The following is a 1,038-nucleotide window of genomic DNA, read 5'->3' on the forward strand; positions in this document are numbered from 1 at the left end:
TTGTTGTTGTTGTTCTGTGAAGACCTGAATCTTTTGCCTCTATCCTTAGCTACAGCCACTTCTTTCCAGTGGCTGCTGGTAATTTCTTCAGGTGATATTTCCCTAACAAACCTCCTCTACTTGAATTCTTCTAAGTTCTTATAGTCTGAGGTTTACTGTACTATTCTCGCCCATCTGAGTCCCATGAATTTGACTTTTTAGACCTTTTCTGGCTTTTCAGCATTGCATTGGGGTCACCACTTATATCATGTGGGTTGTGCTTTATTCCACGCCAGGAGTGTCCATCCTATATTGGCCACTGTGAATTTATCCCAGGTGGATGTTTTCTCTGACTGTTTCTCTAAACTATTTTGAAGATGAAATAATTCACTGTTCCTTTGTTAAACAATTCTGGGGCAGGAATACTTCCCTGGTCTTCTCCTAAACTATACTAAGACCAAGCAGTATTTTGTCTACCAATTAATCTTATTCAATTCCAATCATTTCCCCACTTCCCAAGACATACCATAACATTATTCAGCTCAGGCTCTAAAACATAAACACCCATAAAAATCCTTCCATATTTTTTTCCACTTTGTGATACTAGGAAGACTCTTCCAAGTTGGTGTTCTCCATTACTACGGTAGGCCTAATAAACTGAGCTTTTGGGGAGAGTCAATAATCAGTACCTTTTTAAATAAGGTTTCCTTTCTAATGTTCTGCCCTCTTCAGCCTAAATTGTTCTCAGATTACATGTTATTAAAATAATATAACCTGTGAAAATTCTAATGATTATGGCATGAGCATATCTTAAAGGGTAATACAGAGGAAAAGAACACTCAGAAGGAAATTCCAAAACCCATAAGTAATTGTAGGTTCTGGTTTGAAGAAAGATACCTATAGTTCTAAGTCTGTAATTATAAGATTCCATAGGTAGAAAAGTATTCTCTTTCCTCCTTGATTTACTATTTAACTTTCATAACTGCTAATCTGTGTGCAAGGCATGACTGTAAGGTAAAGGTCTTACACAATTCATTTTATTTTATGTTTACAATAAAT

The sequence above is a fragment of the Propithecus coquereli genome, unplaced genomic scaffold (genome assembly GCF_000956105.1).
Source record: "Propithecus coquereli isolate 6110/MARCELLA unplaced genomic scaffold, Pcoq_1.0 Scaffold986, whole genome shotgun sequence".
NCBI lineage: Eukaryota > Metazoa > Chordata > Mammalia > Primates > Indriidae > Propithecus > Propithecus coquereli.